Raw genomic sequence first — 10791 nt, forward strand, 5'->3', positions numbered from 1 at the left:
GAGCAGCAGCATTGCTGAGTCTAACCTCTGAACCATGAGGGGTGCACTACTCAGTCAAGGGTCTCTGGGAACAGTTCCCTGTACCCGCAGAACAGTAGAGGGAGGGGAAAGGGTGAGAGGGAGGTGGGGGGCCTGCAAAAAATAATGGCAACCTGGCTTTCTAGATCATCTCCTAGTGATGCAAGTCTTTATACTCATAGCCTGCGGCAGGAGTGATGGTGAAGGGTGTCAGGAGCTTACCTTGCATGCTGCTGACTCGGTTTCATTCCTACTCCCCTCTCTGGTCCCCTGAGCACTGCCAGGATTGATCTTTGAGCACAGAGCAGGAGTAAGCCCTGATTATCAGCAGGTGTGGGCAAAAAAACCAAAAAATCCAAGAATTTTCAAAAACAACCACAACTGTCTATAAACTGTTTCTTGCTAATTATCATTCTGTACTTTGTTAGAATACCAAAAACAAACAAACAAACAAAAAAACCAAAAAACTCCCCCAAAAAAAGAAACAACCAAACAAACAAAAAATCGAAAACACCAAAACCCAAAAACAAACTAACAAACAAACAAACAAAAATCTCTTCGATGAACTGTTTCTTGACAAAGACTGGACATTCTTCCTATCTGCTAATCTGCACTCCTGCAGCATTTCCTCACAGATAACCAAAACAGTTTCCCTTGAAGTCTTGAACCCTGGAGTCAGGGTCCAAATTAGCTGGATCCCATTTAAGAGAGTCTTGGGAGTCTGGCTTCAGGCTGGTTCTCTCAGATGGTCAAGCCCCGGGACAAGGAGTCCCAGGATAACCCAGCACAACCCCCACGAGTGGCCTTGGGAGCTCAGAGTGTTTCCCAAATGGTGACGTGTCTCCTGCCGTTGCTTCCGCATCAAACACTTCTTCCTGCTTCTCCCAGCCCCGCTTTAGCCCTGCTTGCCATCTGCCGTGTAGACCAACCCAGAACTGCACTTTGGGTCTGAATAGAGTTCGGATCCAGGAATCACTTCCAAGGGTCAGCCCAGGGGAGCCAAGTGCCCTCCCTGGTCTCTTCCTCTTGCATTCCCACTCCAAAAGCCCTGCAGACGTTTCAGTTTTCAGATGAAGGAAGGGGGCCTGTTACCTACCCAGACACAGCAGTCCACATCAACGGGGGTCTCAGGCCTACTGCTCCTCCCTCCCACAGCTCTGTCTGTCCCCAGGATCCTCTGTCACGCTCCTTCCCTCCAGCCCTTCTCTCCAGGATCTATCAGCTCACTGTGCAAGCTATTTTGCTCACGGTTTGCAAGCAGGTATCAGCAACATTGCCTGCTAGGGAAGAGAGGCTCTGGAACCATGAGTTGCATCCCTTCTTCAAGTTGCAGGGAAGACACCCTAGTTCAGTGACAGGGAATCTTCAGTAGGAAGGGGCTGGCAACCAAGCAGACATGAAGCTGGCATGGAAGGGCAAGTGCTAGAGATACAAGCAGCTCCAGGCCACGTCACCGTCAGCTCGGGGCTACAGTCTGGCGACAGAGCACAGCCCCTGGAGCAGAGCAAAGAGCAGCCAGGGTCAGAAGACCTCTGGGTGGACATCTGTCCCAGGGAGGCTTGCTCCTGACCCGGAAGACATATCCATCGATTCGGACCCAGGCCAGCTCCACTGCCAGGGAATGCTGGCGGCCCTATGGAGTGGAACTGCCACCTCAGTGTACGGTTAGTCGAAAGGCAGAATAAAGGAAGGAAATGAGAGCCACCTGTGTCCACCCTCTCACTCCAGGCGGGCGCAGGAAGACAGTGGCCAGTGACCTCAGGGCCAGTCAGACAGTGGCCAGTAACCCCGACACTCAACTCCCTTACCAGTAAGGACGTGAGGGAGGGAAGAAAGCACTTGGCTCTGGCAGAACTGAACCCATGCCAAATCCAGTGGCTGGTGGGGTGAGTGCGTTGGGCTGGGTTGTTTATCCACCAAAGCAGCAAGGCCGGGGACCGTGGATGGGAGAAGAACTAATGCAGAGACTGTGATCTTCAGCCCTAAGGAGAACATGTTCATTATTGGGCCAGCACCTCCCTGGCCCTGGAACACACCAGCCTGAAGGGGTGAGGGGAGCACAGAAGGAGGGAGCCGCAAATATCTGGTCTTGCCTGGCTATTCCCAGTCTGGGATGTGCATTTCTTTTTTTTTTTTTTTAATTTTTTAAATTTTATTGAATCACCGTGAGATAGTTACAAGCTTTCATGTTTGGGTTACAATCTCACAATGATCAAACACCATCCCTCCACCAGTGCACATTCCCCACCACCAATATGGGATGTACATTTCGATGAGCTTCAGGGTCCCCCTGCCCCTATTCCCGCCGTGACATCAAAATCTGGTCTTTAGACCAGCAAGCAGTATCAGCTCCCCCTCGGAGCGTGAGAAACACATATCAGACCTAGCCCCGAACGAATGATGCAGATCTGGGAGCAGAAACCTAGGGTCTGGTCTGTGCTTTGCTGAGTATCAGGCAAGGCCTACATGCCCTGACAATGGGGAAGGAGAGGGCTGAATCATTCCTAAGTCTCTGCCACGCTTGGAAGGCTCTATTCCAAGAGGCGTCTTTCTTTCTCTCTTTCTCTCTTTCAGGCACGCACACGTGCGCGCACACACGCATGCCCACACAGAAGCCATGAGGCACGGATGACTTGGCCGGGAACACTGCCAGTCTTCTGATCTTCTGGTGCAAGCTGCCAGAGCTCATCTTCCCTCGGTGCACACAAATCCAAGCCACTGCCCCCCTCCGCAGCCCCCCGCCCCCCGCACCCTGCAGAGCCTGCCTCTGAGATGGATATTTTCATGTTTGACTCAGCAGGGGCCAATCCATGCTTGCCTCCTCTCCCTCCCGCCCAATTAGCCAGAGATAAGATGGGACGATTTTGCCTCTGACACAAGCAAGGTCACAACCTGAAGTGGGCAGAGAAGCTGGTTTCCATCCTGGCTCGGGAGGCAGCTGCAGCCGATTGGCTAAGAGACAGGTGGATCTGCCTGGTAGCAGGGATTTAATAGGCAAAGTGGAGCAGAGGAAAGCTAAAAGGGAGGAAGAGCTAAACCTTCCAGTTAAAAAAAAATTTTTTTTTTATAGATCTATTTATAGTCTGTCTTGCTCCATGAACGACTGCAGGTGCTGCCTTGGTGGAAAATCCTTAATGTTTTGGCACTTGGCACCGTGGATTCACACTGGCCCGGAGCAGAAGGCCAGGTTTGGTTTGCACAGTTGCAAAGATCTGTTCTAAACCTCTTCTGCCCTCTCCCTTTCTTCTGCCTGCTTCCACAGAGGAAAAGGAGTCCCGTGCTCCTGTTTTCAGTTTCACTGACTTGTCTGGTGGAGAGCACCCTTGGGTCATACCTGGCAGTGTTCTGGTCTTCCTCTTTGTTCCATGCTCAGGGATCACTCCTGGAGGTGCTCAAGGAAACTGGGATTGCAATTCTGGGAATTGAGCCAGGACCTATCGCCTGCAAGGCAAATGCCTTAACCCCTGTACTCTCTGCTCAGCCCTTCTTTCTGTTTTTAAACTGGGTAACCTGATTCTTCCTGTCTCCATTCAGGTCCAACAAGTAAGATCCACTAGGGAGGATTTGAGAGTCCATTCAGGGAGTGGTTATCAAAGATTTGATCATAAAGAGAATTACCTAAGTACAGAGAAAAGAGATTACTTTTTCTTCAGTAATCTATTTCCTGTGAGAACATGCCAACTGACTAATTGAGGGGTGGAGGAGTGGGATTTAAATCAATAAATGCATAGTAAGAGCCTTCGAGAGAATTGGGCCCACAGTGAATGCTTAGTAAGAGCTGCCTAAAATCCAAATGCAATACCAGACTGAACACAGCTTTGGACTGAAACCATCTGTGTGTGCATGTGTGTGTCTGTAACTTTTTCCTTCCTTTGCTAGGGACCAAACCCACACAGGAAGGCATGAGTTCTACCACTTGAGCCACATCAGTGGCCTTTGATCCCTGTTGAACTTTCCCACACTCACTGGTCTTTCTCCAGAGGCTCTGACCCTGGGCTTCAGTCCCTGGTATCACTAGTCTGAATCACGGCATCATGGCTCACAGACGGGTCCTACCCTGCCCATTTCTTTGCTCTGTACTTAGGTAACCACCCCTCCTCCTTACCCAGGATGCTGCCCACTGGATTCTTTTTTGGAACTTGATAAACCATTCAAAATTTTTACAGCAGAGAGCCAAGGCCGAAGTCTAGATATTTTTTAAAAAGAGAAAAGGGGCTTATCCTAAAATATATCAAATTGATTATTAAGATAGGGAGATTAAATCTGTTTATGGTACAGGATATATGACCAGACCACTGGGACAGAAAGAGAACCCAGAACCAGACCCAAATCCATTTACATGATAGAGACGGTACTATAGAACTCAGAGGAGATTCATAAAGTGGCTTATTCATTAAGTGGTACTAGAAAATTGGTTTTTCTTATTATGAAAAGATGAATTCCTATTATATATAAAAATAAATTTCTTATAGAGTAAGAATTTAAATGTAAGGTAGCATTTTAAAATATTTTAAAGGAAACTACTGAATAATTTTATAAATGCAAATTAGAAAAAAGGAACTTACATAAGTCACCAAAGGCAATTGCTATAATGGAAATTATTAATACGTTTTCTTCATAAAAAAATTAAACTTCTATTCATCAACACTCACCTTAAAAATAAGCTACAGGGGCTGTAGAGATAATACAGCAGGTAGGGCATTTGCCTTGCACGCAACTGTGCTGGGTTCGATTCCCAGCATCCCATATGGTTCCCTGAGCACCACCAGGAGTAATTTCTGAGTGTATGAGCTAAGAGTAACCCCTGTGTATCACCGGGTGTGACTTAAAAAACTCCCCCCCCCGCCCCAAAAATAAGCTATAGAAGACAAGCAACAGTCTGAAGGAATACCTGCAGCATATGAAGCTGGATATGAATAAGAGGGAAAAATGGAGAACACCAATAATCAAGAAGAAACACCCTAATAAAGGGATAATTAATAGAGTTATTTGAAAAATACATATCAAATCTATAGTGAGATACCTATTTTATACCTGCCATTCAAGCAAAATGGAAAAGTTTTATGAAAATAAATGCTAGGAAGAATGTGGAGCAACCAGAATGCTCACTCTTATCAGCGTGAGTCCAGATTGGTACAGATATAATAGCACCAGGTGACATTTCCTGCTAAGGTACAAGCTAGGAACAACATGATAGCCCAGCAATTCTGCACCCAGATATGTACCAGAGCATATGTTTACGTCTATATGCACATCTACAGCTACACTTAGAGACATTATAAGAATGTTTTGTACCGTATGTTCAGAATAACTGACCTAAATATTTGTTGACAGTGAATGAACATATACATGTTGATATGTTCATTTGATGCAGTACTATGCAACACATAAAATGAAGAATAGCGACATACATGACACATAATATTGGATGAGAAAAGTAGGACAAAAAGAAGGAAAAAACAGAAGGAAACACTGACATTTCCCATATGCAAAGATCAAAACCAGAAACGCAAAAAATAAATTTGTTGTTTGGGGCATAGAAGCGTACTAATCAGGGCCTTGGCGCTAATCAAATGAGGTGGCTGAGGACAATTTCTCTGCCTTTTGTTTTCTTTGGGTTTGGAGGCTACACCAGAGCTGGTCAGGGCTTACTCCTGGCTTTCCTATTGGGGCTAAAGCTACCACATGTGGCGCCAGAGATTGAACCTGGGTCCACCATGTGCCAGGCAAGCATTTGACATTCTGTACTATCTCTCCATCCTGAGAAAAAATTTTAAAAGGGATTCTACAAGGACGTAAGTTGGGTTGAATATAGGGTGAACATATTTTGTCTTTTTTTTTCTCTTGAAGTTCCAGAGAGCAAACCCAGATTTCCTGAATGGAAGGTAATGGTTTGAGCTACTTCCCTAACTAACTGTGCATTCTTAGGGTAATATCACTTCCACATACACACCAAAAGGGGTAAAAATCGGTGAAAATACAGAGATGCACATCACATAACAGAGATATAGTATGTCCATGGTTAACATTTCCAGGCAGGGAAGATGATTCACTGTAACTGTCACTGCTCATCAATTTGTTAGAGTGGGCACCAGTAACATCTCCATTGTGAGAATTGTTGTTACTGTTTTTGGCATATCGAATATGCCACGGGGAGCTTGCCAGGCTCTGCCATGCGGGCTAGATACTCTCGGTAGCTTTCCGGGCTCTCCGAGAGGGGCAGAGGAATCGAACCCAGGTCGGCCACGTGCAAGGTGAACGCCCTACCCGCTATGCTATCACTCCAGCCCAGGGAAGATGATTAGGGAAAGAAATTCTCGAAAAGCTGCTAAGAGGAGGTGAAAATGTAAAAGAAAGGAGAAACACAGAACTGGTGGGAAAACCACAAAGAACATGCCAGAACTGGGAGACTGCTCTAAGAGCAAGAGCACAGACTTTGCATGCTGGACCCCCAACTCCAACCCTGAGCACCACCAGGAATGATTCCTGAGCACAGGTGCAATCTAAACACCTACAGAAAGAGAGGATTTCCTTGTTCCTTTCCCACCCCTAGGCTAGAAGGAGTCGGAAGATGTGGGCAGGGAGGAAATAGCCATCTGGAGGGGCTCCCTGTCTTTGGCCCATTCAGGATGGAAGCAGGGTGCAGTCACTTAACCTCATTCTCGTCACCCTCAGGCCTCCTGGAAGTGCTTCACTCTGGACAGGCCCCCTCAGGAACCCCCAGTATAGACCACCCAGGAAAGCCTCATAGATTGAATGGAGAAGGCTGGAGAACAGATCAGGAGGGCCAAATGGAAATCAACCAGCAAACACATGGGACCAAATGAGACGAGGGACTCCTCGGCTACCATTTCAGCGTGGAAATTACCCCAGTGATCAGGGAGGGCCATGCGGTGGCCTTCAAGTGTATATTCTCATGTAAATTGGCTAGTCAGTGGATGCCTTCTTCGTTCCTCACAAATCATAGGCATCAATAAAAATGAAGATGAAAATAACCTCTCAGATGCTGCCATCAAATGGCATTGGGACTCTTATTAAAAAATTATGTAAAAAAGTCGATGAGAGCAGATAAGCCCAAGAACGGTGAAAGGCAGCCTTAAACTTCCATTTACACTGAAAACATGGCCAGGTGGCTTTGTCAGTCTGAATGAAGAGCCTCATTTTGAGTCTTCACTTGAGCTCCTCATCACGTGAGAGCGTTGTTCCTCTCCCTCTAAGGTGGGCCTTAGTTGTGGGCCAGAAGCACAAGCTCACAGTGTTTGCAGCAGCCCGGCTCTGGCATGACTTTGCGACCCTGGCATCGTGCCATGCAGGGAGGAGCACCCTATAAATTGAGGCGAACGGCACAGAGCTGCTTGGCTGGGTACTGGAGAGCACTGGGATTGGAACGAAGAGGACAGGAAATGAGATGCGGGCAGGGCCAAAGGAGAGGGGACTTAAATGAAAACACTCAGGTGGACTTCCCCAGGTCACAACTGCCCCAATGTGTGTCTGTGTGTGGGCCTCGGTGTCCACATGCGCAAACACACAGACGCAATAGCTTCAAAGCATCTGTTTTCCTTTGGTGTGGCTGCTCATGAAAGTACTGTACGTGTGTACGTGTGTGCGTGTGTGCGTGTGTGCATGTGTGTGTGTGTGTGTGTGTGTGTGTGTATGGAGGTGGATTTAGGAGCATTGGGCAGGGATGGTGATCAGAAGAGGCTTTGACCTTCTTCCTAAATTCAGATTTATGACTTCTCATGCACCAGTTTGGCATCTTGCCTGTGCTCCTCTTGCCTGTATAGGCCATGCTCTGAGTTCAGAGAAACTGACCCATAGAGTCTTGATGTAGCCCCAGAATACTGACAAGTTCTAGCAGAATAAGCTACTCATAAGGGTCTAAGTTTCTGACTTTCAATTCTGGAGTGAATCACAGTCTGTGAGAGAGACCAGCCTCCTGCAGAGCTATGCGAGCCCAGGAATGACTCATTTCCCCCACCCCAACCTGGCTGTGTCTGGAGTAGGGGCAAGTGTCCCCAGTCTTCGACATGAACCACCCCAGAGCCACTCAACAACGCTGGGATCAGTCTCCACAGCCATGCCAGGACTGTGAAGCTATGGGGAGAAGCCTGTGGGTGTGGCAACAGATAACAATGTTCATCTGCGGGCCAGAGCGATAGTCCAGTGGGCAGGGTGCTGGCCCTGCATGCGACCACCCGGGGTTTGATCCCCAGAATCCCATAGGGTGCCCTCGCAGCCACTGAGTAATTCCTGTGCACAGTGTCAGGAGTAACCCTTGAGCATCGCTGCTGGGCTTGGCCCCAAAACAAAGAAAACAGAAAAACAAAACAAAACTGTGTGGTTCCATTATCCTGCTGTCTCGTGCAGATGCTGTCACTGCACGCACCAGTTTGGCATCTTGCCTGTGTTCCTCAGGCCAGGAGGCTGGTGGGGAGCTGCTTACCCCGCTCTGACCACCAGTGTTTGCAGATGCTTCTCTCCTGCTCCTGTCGGTGGATCTTTTCCTGGTTGCATTCTCTTCAGCCGCAACTTGCCCGCATCCCAAGACCCCAGAAATCAGGTTTAAATGTCAAACACTGGGCGTGTGAGAGACCCCAATGGACTGGAGTACCTTAAAATCTGAGCATCCTTGGGAGCAGCCCCAGGCCCTGCTCCAGGAGTAATGTCCCTGAGCACTGCTTAGGTGGGAATCAAAAAACCAAGAAGAATAAAATCCCATCAGACACCATCTGGTCAGAGCATTGTCCCAAACATCCCCCCGGTAGGGAGCCCCAAGGTGAGGACCCTGGGCTAAGTGGGTAACTTCGAGGGTAAGAGGGTAGATGAGGTTTGTCACTTCCGGAGGCTAGTGATTTTGGGAAGGCCGCGTCCAGGGAGGGGAATGGAAATGCAAACCAGCAACAGTCCAGTGCAGCCATCTCCTGAAAGACCTGGGGAGTAGGAGAATCCCTTTGGACCTCAGCCATGCCGTGAGGAGGAGTTTCTCCGGCCACAGGTTTGGCTGGACACAGGTGTGTCCCGGTTCTTACTGCTCTGCACGCTGGCCCCGGGGAAGGGTCACTGCACTCTCCCCGACAACTCCGGCCCTCTCGGGGTTTCTGGAAGGAAGTGGACATGCCCCCTGTGAGGCACCAGAAGAGCTTGGGACTGGCAGTCCAGGGCACTGGCCATCTTCGGACTGCCTCTCTTCTCAGAGTCCTTCTGCCTAGTCCATTCTCATCAACCTTTGTCCCCAAAGAGCCTCTTTTCCACACCCCAACTTGGGGCCCTGGGGTGATGGCCCTGGTTTGGAACCAGGAGGAACAACCAATACAGATTGGGTGCAGGGAGAGGGCAGAGTCCAGCGAGACCAAGGTGAGAGGAGACGGATGGAGCCATGGACGCGGACTGGGGCAGCGGGGAGTCCAGCTGCAGAACAGGAAGCGGGGGCCCAGCTCTCTGCAGCAGGAGGAAAGACACACCTTGCCCTGGCCCAGTCCCTCGAATCCTGCAACTGTGGCCGTGAAGGACTTCTCACCAGAGGTCATGTCCCACTGAGTTCATGAAAGTAAGACCTGGCCTCGGGGCAGCTGTGAAAGTGCTCTTCGGTATTGCTCCCCAAGGCCGCAAGTTCTCCCACTCAACTAAGATCACTTAGTTGCCTTTCCCATCCTAAATTTTTAATTTTTTTTAATGTATCCAGAGAGAGATCTGTGGGCAGAGGCGCTCCAGAGAGAGAAGAGGAAGGGGTCCAGAGAGAGAAGCAAGAGAGATCGAAAGAGACTAGAGGAGAGACGACAGAGAGAGAGAGAGAGAGAGAGAGAGAGAGATGAGGAGAGACCAGAGGAGAGACTACAGAGACAGAATCAGAGGTAGAGAGACAGACAGAAGAGAGCACGGCAGCACACACAGAAGTGGAGCACAAAGGAGGAGCCATCCCGATCTGGTCCATATACAGCGGCTTGAGAGCACTGAACGCGAGTGGCACGCGCGCATGCGCGAGGGAGAGAGAGAGAGAGAGAGAGAGAGAGAGAGAGAGAGAGAGAGAGAGAGAGAGAGAGAGAGAGAGAGAGAGCCATCTCGAGAGCCCTCAAACACACGTCTTCCTCATGCGCACGTGTATATCTTTTTACAGTTTATCACAAAGACGGGGGTGGGAGGAGCCAATGGGACAATGCAAGAAGGGCTCACTCTGGAGGAGGGTGTGGGGCTGGGAGGCGCTCTGTAGGAGCTTACCAACAACAGTTTTGTAAGTCATTGCACCTAAAATAATTTTTTATTTTTATTTATTTATTTATTTTTTGGTTTTTGGGTCACACCCGGCTGTGCACAGGGGTTACTCCTGGCTCTTCACTCAGGAATTACCCCTGGCGGTGCTCAGGGGACCATATGGGATGCTGGGATTAGAACCCGGGTCGGCCGCGTGCAAGGCAAACGCCCTACCCACTGTGCTATCTCTCCAGCCCCCTAAAATAATTTTTTAAAGTAAAAAACATACTTTATAAATGACTAGAGAAGGCCTTGAAAGGTTATCATCTCTCCACAAACTTAGTTAGAATTTGGGGAAAGGAAAAATGTTTGAAAACTAAAAGTAAACACAGATTAATCCTCATTCAAAACAGAGATGCCTCTTATTCTAATCTTACCAAAATGGCCACATTCATTTCATTGGGAAGGAGGAAGATCATGATTTATCATGGCAATGTGCTATTATTTGATCTGTAAAGTATATTCCTCCTTTCTTATAAACCCTATGGATTTGTATCCATTTTTAAGAAAAATATCTTGGAGAGG

The sequence above is a fragment of the Sorex araneus genome, chromosome X (genome assembly GCF_027595985.1).
Source record: "Sorex araneus isolate mSorAra2 chromosome X, mSorAra2.pri, whole genome shotgun sequence".
NCBI lineage: Eukaryota > Metazoa > Chordata > Mammalia > Eulipotyphla > Soricidae > Sorex > Sorex araneus.